Source organism: Fukomys damarensis, unplaced genomic scaffold (assembly GCF_012274545.1).
Source record: "Fukomys damarensis isolate Sample0158 unplaced genomic scaffold, DMR_v1.0_HiC HiC_scaffold_21, whole genome shotgun sequence".
Lineage (NCBI taxonomy): Eukaryota > Metazoa > Chordata > Mammalia > Rodentia > Bathyergidae > Fukomys > Fukomys damarensis.
Genome location: NW_022900933.1, coordinates 2,855,364 through 2,869,975, shown reverse-complemented (window position 1 = coordinate 2,869,975; position 14,612 = coordinate 2,855,364). Strand labels below are relative to the sequence as shown.

The following is a 14,612-nucleotide window of genomic DNA, read 5'->3' as shown; positions in this document are numbered from 1 at the left end:
ATATATATTACACACACGCACACACACACACACGCACACACACACCAAGGAATGTGATAGGTGGAGCAAATGGTAGTTCTACTTTTAGTGTTTTAGGAACCTCCACACTGATTTCCATGGTACTCATACTAATTCACATTCCCACCAGCACTGTAGAAGTGTTCCTTTTTCTGTACATCCTAGCCAGCACTTAGTTTTGGGTATTTTTGATGATAGCCATTCCGACTGGGGTGAGATAGAGTCTGAATGTAACTTTCATTTTCATTTCCCAGATAGCTAAAGATATCAAACATTTTTTCATATTTTTATTGGCCATCTGTGCTTCTTTTGAGAAGTATCTGTTCAGTTCATTTGCCCACATTTTGATTTTTCTTTCGGTGTTTTTGAGTTCTTTGTATATCTTTTGGGTATCACTCCTCCATCAGAATAGTAACTGGCAAATATTTCTGTCATTTCTCTTCACTTTGCTAAGTCTCCCCTGGTGCGCAAAAGCTTTTAACTTTGGTATAACTCCATGTATGGATTCCTGCTATCATTTGCCATGCTGTTGAAATTCGTTTCAGGAAATCTTGGCATCTGTGAATGGCTTCAATTGTTTCTCTTGCTTTTTCCTAGTAGTTTCAAACTTTCTGATCCTGTACCTTTGTCTTCGATCCACTTTGAATTGATTTTTGTGTAGGATGAGAGATAGAGATCTACCTTCAATTTTCTACATACAGATATCCAGTATTTCCAGCATCATTTGTCAAAGAGGCTGTCTTTTACCCCATATGTGATTTGGCACCTTTCTCAAGTACCAGACCGTTGTAGTTGTAAGGCTTTGTTTGGCTCCTCCACTCTACTCCACTGGCCTACGTAACTATTTTGTGCCAGGACCATGCTGGTTTTGTTCCTATGGCTCTGTAGTATATTTTGAAATCTGGGACTGAGATGCGTCCAGTGCTCTTCTTGCTCTGGTTCATCTGGATCATTTGTGCTTCCATATAAATCTTAGGGTTATTTTTTTCTCGTTCTGTGAAGAGTGTCATTGATATTTTTATGGGAATTGCATTGAGTCTGTAGGTTGCTTTCGGTAATATGGCCATGTTGACAATATTCGTTCTGCCGACGCATGGGCATGAGCAGACTTTCCATGTTATAATGTCTTCTTCAATTTCGTTCTTCAGTGTTCCACAGCTTTCTTATAGAGATCCTTCATCTCCTCGTCAACCTTGCTCCTAAGTATTTAATTTCATTTATTCATGTTTCGGAGCTGTCATGAATGAAATTGTCTTCCTGATTTCTTTCTCAACTGGTTTATTATTAATGTATAGAAAAGCTACTGGTTTTTACATGTTAATTTTTTACCCTGCTGCTTTGTTGAATTTATCAGATATAAAAGTCTTGTGGTAGAACTTTTTGGGTCATCTAAGTGAAGGAGTGAATCATTTGCAATAGGAATACTTTGGTTCTTTTCTATTTGTGTCCCTTTCTATTCCTCTTTCTTCTCAAATTGCTCAGGCTAAAACTTTAAGTACTATATTCAACATAAATGGTTATTGTCTCATTTCTGACTTTGGAGGAATTACTTTCAGTTTTTCCCCAATCATTATGATGTTGATTGTGGGCTTCTTACATATAGCCTCGATGTCTTAATTATACTGAGATTAGATCCTTCTATTTCTAGTTTCTTAGGATTTTTTTTATCATGAAAGATGTTGAATTTTGTTGAAAGCTTTTTATGCACCTAGTAAGATGATCATGTGATCTTAATCCTCAATTCTACTTATGTGGTATATTATATTAATTAATTTATGTATGTTGAAACTCCTTGCATCCCTGGGATAAAACCAACTTGGTCGTGGTGTATAATCTTTCTCACATGTATTGGATTCTGTCTACCAGAATATTTTTGAGGATTTTTGCACCTGTATTCATCAAGGATATTGGCCAGTAATTTTCTTCTCTGACACATCTTTTTCCAGTTTGAGTACCAGGCTGACAGAACAAATTGCATTCTTTCCCTTCCTATTTCACTGAATATTTTGAAGGGCACTCATGTTGATTCTTCTTTAAAGATCAGGTAAGATAGAACTATATCTTAGTTCTATCGCCCACTCCTGGACTTTTCTCTTTTAGAAGACTTTTTATTACTGCTTCAATCTCACTGATTTTTTTTCTCACTGATTGTTATTGATCTTTTTTCTGCTTCCCCTTGATACAGTTTTTGTACAATTGTAGATATGTAGGAATTTATTCATTTCTTCTACATTTTCCAACTTTTTGGAGTATAAACTTTCAAAATAGTTCCCAAGAATCTTCTAGAGTTTCATGATCTCTGTTGTAACATTGCATTTTTCATCTCTTAGCTTTACTAATTTGGGTTTTATCTCTCTGGTTAGTTTGGGTAAGGGTTTATCAATCTTGTTTATCTTTTCAAAGAACCAACTCTTTTGTATTGATCCTTTGTATCGTTCTTTTCGTGTCCATTTCATTAATTTCAACTCTGATGTTTACTATTTATTTCTATTGGGTTTGAATTTAGTTTGTCCTTATTTTTCTAGGACCGGTAGCTGTATCAGTTGATTATCCATTTGTGATCACTCAGATTTTTGAATGTAGGTACTCGTAGCTGTAAACTTCCCTCTTAGAACTGCTTTCACTGTATCCCACAGACTGGTATGTTGTGTTTCCATTACTATTTTATTCTAGGAATTTTTAAATTCCTCCTCTGCTTTCTTCAATCATCCACTGATTGCTTAAAAGTGTACTGTGAAATTTCCATGCATTTGCGTAGTTTCTGTGGTTTTTCATATTGACTTTTAGTTTCATTCCATTGTATCAGATAAGATATATGAAATTACTTCACTTTTCTGTATTTGTAAGATTTATTTTATAGCCTAAAATGTGATCTATTTGGAGAAAGTCCCATGAGCTGCTGAAAAAAATATGTATTCTGCTATTATCAGATGGAACACTCTGTAGATATCTCAAGTCCATTTGATCTGCAGTGTAGTTTACTTCTGATGCTTCTTTCTTGATTGTTTTTTTGTCTTGGTGGCTATGTTAGTCATTTTGTCATTGCTAGGATAAAATACCCAATAGCCACCACTTAAAGGAGAAGTTTATTTAGCTTATCACTTCCAGTGGGTTCAGTCCAAATTTGGTTGGCTCTAAGAAACAGCATGGTGAAAGGGTCTGGTGGAGGACAGCCGCTCATCCCACGGCAGCCAGAAAGCAGAGACAGAGAGGAGCAGCTGGGGACAAGAATATGCTTTCCAGATCACTCACCAGTGACCCACATCCAACCAGGCCCCACCTCCTAACAGCAATCCATCTTTGGCAACCCCTGGTCCAGTCCCCTTGTGACACATGCGATATAGGAGAGTCATTTGAGATCTAAAGCTTAACAGTGTCCTATACCTGTGTCTGTTTTTGAAATTGGGTATCGATATCACCCACTATAACTGGACTAGCATCTATCTCTTCCTTTATGTGGTATAGTGATTTCTTACAAAATTAGGGTCATCAGTGTTCATGTGTATGTGTTTAAGATGCTTACCTCTTCTTGGTGTATCATTCTCTTTGCCAATATGTAGTCACCTTTGTCTCTTCTGTAATTTTAACTTGAAGTCTACTTTGATTTGAATAGGGTTACTCCTGCTTACTTTCAGAGTCCATTTACATAGAATATCACTTTTCATCCTTTTATTTTCCACTCTGTGCATGTCTTTGTGGGTGAGGTATGTTTTGCAAGCAACCCCTAGACCCTATATGTTGGGTCTTACTTTTTAAACCAATCTGCCAGTTTGTGTCTTTTAATTGGAGCATTAAGGCATTTACCTCAAGGTTATTATTCAAAGTTATATATCAGTGATTGCCATTTTGTTTTGTGATGTTTTATTTGGTTATTAATACCCATTTGTTTTTCTATTCTTCCTCTTCTGAAGACAGTGCTCCGTCAAGTATCTTCTGTAATACTGGCTTAATCGTCATGAAGTCCTTTAGTTTGGGCTTATCTTGGAAAGTCTTTATATATCTCCTTCAATTCTGAAGGATAGCTTTGTTGTTTATAGTCATCCAGGTTGGCAGTTATTTTCTTCCAGAGCTTGAAATATATTATTCTATTCCCCCTTGGAAATATATTATTCCATTCCCTCTTGGCTACTCTTGAACCAGGGTCTTGTGCTATCCACTGAACCACATACCCAGCCTGAGTCTTACTCTTTCATCCTGGCCACTCTGGACACATTAGGGTTTTTTTGTTGTAGTGATGGTGTCACTGATAGAGATGGAACCCAGGGCCTCATTCATGCATTCTAACACGGCACTCCCCCCCGTCTTCCACACACACACACACACACACACACACACACACTTGAGCAGTTCCTTTTGGGAGGGGGCAAGGTAGTATTTATTCTGTTTTCTTAGGAAACAATGAAATAGTGATGTCACTAGAAGGCATTTTCCCCAAGGCTGCCACAGTAGCCCTTATAAATCAGCAAGGTGGATGCTCACATGCACATACCATTGCCCCAAGAGCTACAAAGCTTTCTGATAGTATCTGAAACTCCATAGTGAAGTCAAGACAGGACAAAGAATTATGGGAGATATTTTGCATATTTGCAATATGCCTTCACCTGGCCCCTCCTCTGTATACAAGGCCCTGTTTCTTCAATCACAGAAGAATTTCCTGCCACAGTTCCTGTTCATTCTCAAAGAATAGGAGATTGCCCCAAAATACATACATTGTGCTAGGATTAAGCTCTCTGCCATCAGCACTAACGTAGACATCTCATTCTCTAGCTTTCCGCGCTTCTGCTCCAGCTCTTTCTGGGGACTTGTGCAGAACCCAGGCACAACATAGCAGGACTCAGAAGGGCAAGGAGAGGGATATGGGTGCAGACATCTGTTAACTGAGTTTCTGCTCTCTCTGGTGACTGTGATCCGAATTCTCTATCATTCTTCTGCCCCATCCCTATCTTCTCCATCAAAATTTTGCCCACTTTTACTTTTTGGTGCTCCACATAGGAGTTCATTTTTAAAAAGCAGAAGAAACTTTCAGAGAGAGAGAGAGAGAGAGAGCACCAGTGGCTCTACTGTCATTATGCATCAGACAATCACGTATTAGGAGCAGATATTTAAGGCAGGATAGCCAAAATTCAAGGCCAAATAGCTAGATCCTAGATTTGTCATTTACTTTTCACATTACTTGAGCAAGTTGCCGTTTCATCTTGTTTTGTTTTCTGTAGTGTTGGGGATTAAATCCACATCCTGGCACAAGTTAGGCACATGCTCAGCTGAGCTATATCCCCAGCCATAATTGCTTAAGTTTGTTCCTTGTTCCTTAGTTTATTTACCTGCAAAATGAGATTAAATGTGAGGATACAACGTAGAATGTCAAGAACAGGGCTGGGAACACAGTAAGTGTTGTGTATTCACTTTTACTATCACTTGAATGTGACAAGGATTTGTAGTGTTTTGTTTATTTCCGTACCCTAGGTGCCTAAAACATCTGTGTCAATAAATACAGTGGAACCTCAGCTCACGAATGCTTTTGTTTGCAACAATTTGGTTCACTGACAGAAGTGTTTGGCAAAATTTTGTTTTTGTTTGCAAACTGCATCGGGTGACAACCACGACTGTGGCTGTCTTTGCTATGCAAACACAGACATGGCCACCTTTTCCAAAACTACCTAACAGATTAAGTGCACGAACTGAGGTACCACTGTACTTGCTGAATGAGCTGAGTGACTGACTGATCGCTTGAATGAATGAATGCAATCGCGCCTCACTTCAGAGCTTCCAAGCAGTGTCACTTCTAACTGTGCTCCCTGCCCAGCTCTTCGAGGTCCCCGGTCCTCTGGTGTCTTCAGCCTAGAAAGGCTGTGTCTCCACGGAGAGGATGGTTTGAGAGAAAGGGCATTGCAGTGACAAGGATGAGACAATTTCTGAGGTCATCTCTGTCCCTACTAGACTTGCGGCCTCAGTTTCCCCTCGCTATGAAATTTGAGGGTTAGAACCAAAAGATGCAGGTATAGGACCAGATCGAGTGGCCCAACTGCTACAGACACTTGACTACAGACTACCTGTGAATCCAGATGGTCTCCCTGGTACAAATAGGCAAGCTCACGGAGTCATGCTCTGAGAGATAATCGTCCAACTGTAAAAATGTCCCAAAGAACCATCAGAAATTATTCTAAAATCTGTAATTCTTTCCATTTGCACTACGTTCCTTCTCTGTTATAATTGATTAAATGTTTTATTATAATTGCCCCTCAAAGTCCCATGAAGGAAAGGTGTAGAGACCTGAATATCTGAGTGTTCTTTCGGAGAGGACCCTCCCTCTGCCTATCTGAGAGCCCCTTCTCCATTTGGCGGCAGAACGAGGACACCCAGGCGGGCTGCCCCTCGCAGCAGAAGGAGCAGTCTGTGTGTCAGCGGAACAGCACACTCCAGATTCATTCAGTTCAGTTAAGATGACTCACGTTACACGGTTACTGTGAGAGGGAAGGCGGGCACTGAAACGTGCCCGTGCAGAGGCAGACGCCGCCCTTGGCACCCAGGATCAGTATCTGGACACTCCAGGAGATGAGCAATTTTCAGCGGCAGGGCAAGCATTAGCGGCACAGGATTAGCGCCACAAAGCAGACAAACGCCTTGGTGGACACTGTCGCGTTAGTGAAGCCCAGCAGAAGTCCAATCCCCATCCTCTCCTGTCGTAAGCTAAACCTGACCCTTAGGAATAAAATAACGATTTACTCAAAGATGCCTTCAACTCAGTTTGGTAACATTCACAGCTCTGTTGTGAGAGATGGAATCTCACTTTTTCAGACTCTAAGTTTGACCTTTCTCCTGATTAGGGGGCCCCTGCCTAGTGGGGCTGCAGCATCTCATACACCCAGTCATCTCTCCTAATACACAGCCATCTTCTAGATAAAATGATCTTGTTTACAACTCCACTGAAGCAGGTGTGTCAGTGGCTCAAAGTGCACTCTAGGAACCCTTTGAGACTTTGTCATTCAAGACCAGCCCAGACAGTTTTCACCTAGGTTTCTCTCACATCTTGGAGATATCCATCCTCTTTTTTTCTTTCTTTCTTTCTTTCTTTCTTTTTTCTTCAGATTCTAGTTATGTGCCCTGGCTCAAGAAGAAGACATCCTATCTGGGTATGGAGGCACACACTTGCAATCTCAGCACTTGGAGGGCTGAGGCAGGAGAATCACTACAAGTTCAAGGCCAATCTGAACTACACAGTGAGTCCAACACTAGCCTGAACTACAGAGCAAGAGCCTGTCTCAAAACACCAAAATAAATAATAAAACTTAAAAGAGGAAGTCATTCATTACTAGCTGATGGTTCTCCAACTTCTCTAACTCTCTCCATGTGCTCCAAATTGTGCCTACCACCATACCTTTGGAGCATTTATCCAACTTCCCCTCAGTCCGCCCTGACATTTGTTTTTCTACCTTTATATCCTTATTATTCTCATCATCATTATGTTAATTATACAGATTGCAAAACAAAGAGGAAATAGAAGTAGGAGCACAAGATCGCTGAAGTTTGAAATCATATGATCATTACTTTTTCCCTCCAGACAAGCAGAGATCACTAAGATACAATATTAAAGAGTTGCTGGTATTTTTGTTCCACATTTTATCTGGACATTATTTTAGGTTCACAGGAAGATGCAACAAAAATACGAGGTGCTGTGCACCCTTTGTCTGGTTCTCTCCAATCATCATCTTAAATAAGTATTTGCCATTATATCAAAAGAAGGAAACCGACACTGACATAACCTATAAACCTTGTTCATATCTCACTGGCTTTTACATACACACATTTGTGTGCACGTTTGTGTGGGGGGATTCATATAACCACTACCACCGGCAACATACGCCACTGTTTGCTTGGTACCAGGGATTGAACTCGGGCCCTTGCACTTGCGAGACAGGTGCCGGAACCATTGAGCTAAATCCCTGGCCCATACCCAGTTGTTTCTTCCTTATCAAGAAACTCCTAGCTGAACAAGGTGGCCCATGCTTATAATCCCAATATTCAGGAAGTTGAGGAAAGAGGATCACAAGCTTGTGTCCAGCTTTGGCAATGTCATGAGAGAAGGAGTCAATATAAAAATTGTAAATGTGGAGCTTTGTAGCTCGATGGTCACATGCTGGCCTAGTTTACGTGAGCCCTCAGTTCAAAGCCAATACTGAACACAGTACGGGCATGAAACTCTCTTTCTATTTCTTCACAGTTGCCTCACTCCTGTTCCTAACCCCTGACGATCAACATATCACACATATCCACAAGTTCCTCCTTTCAGGAATGCCAAAATTTATTCCATGAATAAACTGGAGTCACACAGTAGGTGATCTTTTGAGACTGGCTTTTTAAGCTTAGCACCGTGCCCTTGATATCCACTCAATTCGCTCCACATACCGGTACTTTATTATCTCCTTTGCTGCAGAATAACCGTGAAAGGGTCTGTTACAGTCTGAACAACTGATGGTGAACCTTTTTCAGTGATACCAACAGCCCACGGTTGCAGTGTCCCATAGATTCCCAGCACTGGTCTCCGTGTTCACCCACTGAAAATCACTGGTGTCGGTCCTGCTTTGGGACTCTCACAAGTAAAGGAATCTGAACATTTATGTGCTTGTGTTGACAAATAAGGTTTCACTTCTCTGGGATAAATGGTCATGAGTACATTGGTGTGTTATATGGTAAATATATGTGTAATTTCACAAGAAACTTCCCAAATATTTTCTAGCTGTACCACAAAGCCATTATGTCGGCAGCATTTGGCATCTTCATTGTTTTTAATTATTTTGAATAAAAGGCATTTATAAGGGCACAATATCCCAGAAAGCATGGGCATAGACCCATGTGTGCTGGTTAGGGTGGGAATGTCAACTGGATCGGCTTTGGGGTCTGCCCAGGGGACTGTGGGAACACACTTCCGGGTGTGTGTGGGTGGGTCGTGTAAGTGTGTCCTTCTAGTCTGTAACTGGTCCCCATCCCTCCTTCTCTCACGCTGTGCCCTTCTTCTGCTTTGCAGCCACAATAACCAAGCAGCTTTGTTCTACCACACCTTCATCCATGACAGTTCCGCCTTGGAGCCAGCTGACCATGCACTGAATCCCCATAAAATGTGAGCCACATTAAATCTCTCTTCCTGTAAAGTGCGAGTGTTGAGCAGTATGTCCAGAAACACAAAAGCTAATATACAATGAAACAAACGCCCTACTTGCTTTAAGAATTCATAATTTTCCCATCTAACTGTGAAGTTTTCTTTAGTAATTCCTACATCAGAGTCTTTCCCCATTCAACATTACTTTAGCTTCTTTTACCTAAGAAATATTAAAGCTCTCAATCGGTCATGGAGAGAATATTCAGTCAGATGGCACATTATAAGAGCACTAAATGATGGTATTTTTTCCTCATTGAGTTTATTGGTACATTTAGGTACACAGTACAGTTACATGCATCATTGGGATCTTGTACCTTTACGTGACAGGTCTTGGTTCTCATTTTTCCCCCTTACTCCTGCCCTCCTTTGATGGTATTTTGAAGTGTCCTGGATTATGGTTAGATCCTAGAGTACTGAAGAGCAGAGCTTGGGTCTTTTACCAGTAGAGCATGTCTGTATCTTATTTTGCTTGGGACAGTCTTAGTTTATGCCTATTGTCTATTATTTCTTCTGGCTTTGCATTTATTCCAGATTTTTCAACTTCTGAAGAAGTATAATTAGTGATTGTTGCACTAAAGTAAGCAGAAGTAGATTTAAAACACCATGCTATATATTTCCAGCATCTTCCAGGTCACTCCTCCTGTTGCATAAGGTACATGTCAGGGGAACACAGGGCTCACTTTAGCCCATGGCTGAATCTGCAAGCCTGCTGCTAACGCCATCTCTTCTCTTGATCCTGTCCATGTGATATATAACTAACGTTTCTCTTTCTTAGGATGCAGACAAGGCACTCGCTGATGAGACTAAGAACACTGGGACACCAGGAGTGATGGAAGAGGTATTGAAGCTGCTGTCCTGAAGGCCAGTTAGGGTGCCCACCAGTATGTCATGGCCGATGCCGGAGCCTGAGAGTTGCCAGGATGGATGAGGAACATGGACCGTGGGCATGCACTGGTATAATACATATAAGAGTCTAGAGATTAAATATTTACATGGTGGTTTTGCTGTTTCTTGTACATAAATCTACCATTATTCACTTTACTGATATGGCATCCTCATACTACAGTGAATCATTTTGACAGCAATGAGATCAATACAAATGAATATTTCATGAAAAATTGCGTGCTACAAATCCAGATAGCAAGATACATCATGTGCGGGTACAAATCCTCTATGATGGATGTCATCACATTTATATCTAAAAGGTACCAATAAATGTATTGCAAAAAAGAAAGCTTACAATGAACACGCTTCTCAGAAAGAATGTGTCATTTGTCACTCATTTTCCATGGGGGCCATAGTGATATCATTGATGGTGTGAAACCCAAGACCAAACCTGCCCAGAAGGTGTCAGAGTCCATGGTCAGCAGTTATTTTAGGGACGCACAGGTGACTGTAGTATTTATAGCCACAGCCAAAAGGCTGCGGTTTAGAAAAAAGCTTTAGTTGACAAATTAGACAATGTGATTTCATGTACACAATGTTGCTGAACTGCAGAGCTGATGCTGAACATTCTGATTTATAGTGGCAAGGCATTGCATGCTTTTGCATCTTCCTGTCTAATTTGTTTTTTGTTTGTTTGTTTGTTTGCTTGCTTGCTTCGTTTTGCTTTGCTTTTTCTTTTTGAGACAAGATCTCACAATTGAGTCCAGACTGTCCTTGAACTCACAGTCCTCTTCTCTGAGCCTCCCAAGCACTGGGATTACTGGCCTGCACCACCCCTCCTGGCTGGCCTGCCTGACATTTATAGGATTTTAGAAATACTTAAGTGTTTGAAGAATGATTTTATGTATTAACCAGAGTGACCACAAAGGACATTGAACAGTGTTATAAACAAGTCTTCTAAATTTGGCTTGCATTTTTTTCTAAATCAGTTGGAAGTAATTAAAGTAGTTATTGAATGGAATAGCAAATCCTTCAGCTTTTGAAGCTTTAGTGAAATTACACTTATTGGTAAAAGAGCTTGTAGATGAAAGATGTTGAAATCCCTATCAAAACAAGAAAGGAGGGCTGGGGGTATAGCTCAGTGGCACTGTGCCTGCCTGGCAAGTGCAAGGTCTTGAGTTCAATCCCTGGTACCAGAAAAAAAAAAAAAAAAAAAAAAAAGGAATAAATTAGAAAAGAGCTCAAATGCTCTTCAGATGTGATCTGAAATTCTAACAGTTGCATTGGGGAAGTCTCGTGTTGTAGGGAGCCTCTTTTGGTAACATTCCTGCTGTTACTGTACTGTATAAACTTATATTCTGTAGCAGAACAGAAAAAAAATTGAGGTCTTCAGTTCAGGGGCATCTATATTTGGCATAACATTCAAGACATTCACAGGGACAACTTCAGTGAATGAAGTTTGCTTATAAAATCACTTCATAAAATACCCCAGAGACAAGAATATAGCCCCTCGGAAAATAATGGGCTGAAATTTGGATACTGAAGATTTCCTTTGTGAAAATGCAAATAAAAATTAAATTTAAAATTTGTTTAATTTAGCATAATTTTAGTGCTTCACCACCTGGATAGTTATTTTCTCAGACAAGACTCAACTAGCACATAGATTTTTTTTATTTTTTTCCAAATGGGAAGAAAACCAAGGCGGAAAGGGAAGAGGAGGGAAGGGAAGGAGGTGTAAAAAGAATTAAGATGTGTTCCGCACAGGTGCTGGCTTACTACGGGGAGTCTAATTATGTACAGAAAATATGTACTAATAAAATTTTTGAAATTTTAAAAGTCCACTAGCAGTGATAACAATGTAAATTTTTTAAATTTTAAAATGCAATTTAAAAACAATTAGTCGCACTTGTTTGCAGTACATAATGATCACATCCACAGTGGGGAGTTGGTATTTGCACAAAGCACATCTCAATTCTTTTGCCCCATTTCCTCCGTCTCCTCCTTTTAAAAGAATGCCAGCCTCAGATTTATTTGTCTTTATCAAGTTAATCATCATAAACGGGATTAACAGCCAGACTAACAAGCCAGAAAACATAACCATACATAAAATAATTATACTAAATCAAGATACACTTTTAGATACGTTGACCATGCTGGATTACAATAACTCTGTTCTCTTTTTTTTTTTCCTATTTTTTTTTTGTCTTTAATATACTGCAATCTTTACGATAATTGCAAGCCCTTATACAAAAAAACTTTAACTTAATAAAACTACTGAGCCAGGGAAAAAGCACCATGGTTGGTGTTTGCAAACTTGCCTCTGTCCCGGTGGGGGCAGCACGGCCATGGGGCTGGCACTGTGTGCTGAGCTTGGAGGAGGCGCCACAGCCAGGGAGACAGAGGGAGGCTGCACCTGGCAAGTTTCTGGAGCAGAGCAAGAGATTCATCAAGAGAGTTCAACTGGAAAACCAAGACTGGCAGACTTTGCTTTCTTCAGACAACAGGCAGAAGGCAGACAGAAACCAGGGATTCTTGGAACACCTGCTTTCCCTCTGAAGGACACTAAGTTCTTTTGGAAGACAGAAGCAAGTCAATATGACAGCGGCACTGAAGGACATGAAGGAGCATTACCATACTTGGGGACAGTTCTTCAAACAACAGTGTCTTGAGGAAAGTTGCATCAAGGAACTCTTGAGCTTTCGGGTTCCATTAAGTAAAAAGTCAGCATGACTCGGGCCAGTCTGCTGGCTTGTGAAGGCCCGGCAGGAGTGACTTTGGTGTCCCCTGCAGACAGCAGGAAGATGATGCCAGCAAGCAGGCCAAGAATGGCAGGCAGGCTGAGGGGCTCAGCCAGAGCCACAGAAAAGAAAGAGATAGGTCCCAGAGCCATAACGATGATGACAGCTTGGCTGAGGCCTCTGTTCACAAAAGGTGGTGGCTGTGGAACAAAATGGTTCTTTTCAAGTCAAGCTTCCAAAACAAGCTATTTGGAAGCACTGCTTTGGAGGCTTTAGGAGTAGTTACCACCTCAGGAGGCACATCCTTATTCACACCGGTGAGAGACCATCTGAGTGTGATATTTGTGACGTGCTTCATTCAGAAGTACCACGTGGAAGGTCACAAGCAAGTGCACAGTGGTGAAAAGCCCTACCAGAGTGAATGATTACTCGGACAAAACAGCTGTGCCAAAGGTGCCAATCCAAGACTTCCAATGGGCAGTGTTTTGCACAGGTGCAAGGGGCTCTGGATGGTGGGAGTGGTCAGAAGAACCACCGAAGAGTGCGTCTTCTCTGGACTGATGGACCCACCACCGCCCCTACTGACCTGGCCACCTCCTGGCGGAGTAGACCCAGGAGGCCGGAAGAATACTGCAGGGGACAGCGATTCCAGAGCCTGCATCTCAGGCAGTTCCCGCAGCACTCCTGGGTAAGGGAGCTGGTCCCCACACCCCTGGCTGCGGTCACAGACGGGGACTTAACAACACAGGACCGAGACTGAGGCGTGGTCTCCACAACTTTGGACTCCAGCTGGCAGCTGAAATGGAAAAGACTGGGGAAGGACGCTGGTTCTGTTCTCGGGTTTCTTTATCCAAAAGCAGTTTCAGAGGTGAACTGTGGGCGCAGGTGATCCGGAGGCACGAAGTCCTGGTCCGAAGTAGGGACTATGGCTGCCCTCCCCCAAGTTGAGCTTTTACTTACAGTAGACCCTCAGTGTTCCACAGACCTGCATCTCGCCTCCTCCTTGAGGGAGAATAAGATCCGGGATGGCATATGAGCTCACCTTAAACACTGTAGAGACAAAAGGAAAAATGGGAGGAGCAGACAAGGGCTGGATCCAAGAAGAGTGGGCAGCACCTTTTACCCCCTCAGAAAAATAAGAGTCCTACCCATGAGTGTTGTAATGGCCCATGCCACTCTGGTACTGATAAGATTAGCTCAAGAGCTTTTTGGAGGAAACTGGGGTGAGAGGGACCCACAAAGCCCTTTCCTTTTTTCTGAGCCACTAGTCTTGGGTATGGTTTGTGGATATCTCACTGTCGTTGATTCCTAAAGCCAGACAGTTGAGCAAGGAGTGATGGATTTCAAAGGAGTTCTGTCCTTAGGCCCTTTTAGAGACAATCCAGGACCAGTCCCAAGTTGCTAACAACTGTTTAGGAAACAGGGATTTGGCAGCTCCTGGCACACTACATACAGATCTTCCTGCCATGAATGTCCCTGTATTCATGCACAGGAGTAGGGGCCTGGCTTTTGGTCTCAAAGAATAAGATCTTGGCCTCCTTCTTAGTAGTCATCCCACCCGACAAAGAATGGGGCATGAGGGATGCTGCAGAGGAAGGGCTGCAGGGAGAAACCTGATGTGGGTTTTCCTCTTAACCGTTTTCTTTGCTCCCCTGGGCTCTAAAACCACCACCATGTCCACCCTGTGAAAAATGATCAGGTGTGTGAATGCAGCATGCGCTCTCGTGCCTGTGCTTGGAGGAGAGGTCTTATTACGGAACCAAGCTTTTCTCTGGCCCTTGGCCTAAGGGAGAGGGACACAAAGCAGACACCTTCCA

The 14,612-nt window shown here is 41.7% G+C and overlaps 1 pseudogene; it reads left to right on the top strand.

Annotated features, from left to right (window-relative positions):
- The first annotated feature begins 12,783 nt into the window (after positions 1-12,783).
- Positions 12,784-13,220, top strand: LOC117287151 (annotated as a pseudogene).
- The last annotated feature ends 1,392 nt before the right edge of the window (positions 13,221-14,612 follow it).